This window comes from Carlito syrichta, unplaced genomic scaffold (assembly GCF_000164805.1).
Source record: "Carlito syrichta isolate Samal-C Ts95f unplaced genomic scaffold, Tarsius_syrichta-2.0.1 Scaffold123546, whole genome shotgun sequence".
Taxonomy (NCBI): Eukaryota; Metazoa; Chordata; class Mammalia; order Primates; family Tarsiidae; genus Carlito; species Carlito syrichta.
The window spans coordinates 13,455-14,011 of record NW_007067642.1 but is presented as its reverse complement, the minus strand read 5'-3'; positions in this window follow the sequence as shown (position 1 = coordinate 14,011).

Sequence of the window (557 nt, the reverse complement as noted above, 5' to 3'; positions counted from 1 at the left end):
GGCCACCACAGCCTCGACCTGCTGGACTCAGGCGATCCTTCTGCCTCAGCCTTCCAAGTAACAAACTACAGGCATGCACCGTCATGCCTGGCTATTTAAAAAATTTACTGTAGATACAAGGTCTCACCAAGTTGCCCAGGCTAGTCTCGAACTCATGGGCTCAGGCAGTCCTCTCACTTCTGCCTCGCAAAGGCACGGGATTACAGACTGAGCCACTGAGCCCGGCTTTTCTTGTGTTTTTCTAACTGGGTTTTATGGGTGACCCCCTAACTCAGATATGAGAGCTATTTAACATAGGTAAAGGAAACTCAAAGTATAATGAGGCTAGAACCAGGAATAGAGGAAGCCATGTTTGCAAAGCTGGTGGTAGGAGACGAAGCTGAAGGGGTAAGCCAGGCTTTGAAAGACCAGATTCTGATTCTGAGGGCAATGGGAAGCCAATGGCAGCTTTAAACAACAGAGGAATGGGATCAGCTTTGCTTTAGAAATATCATTCTAGCTGGATTGCAGGGTACAAGACTGGAGTGGGGAGATACGGGGCAGACTGATGAAATGGA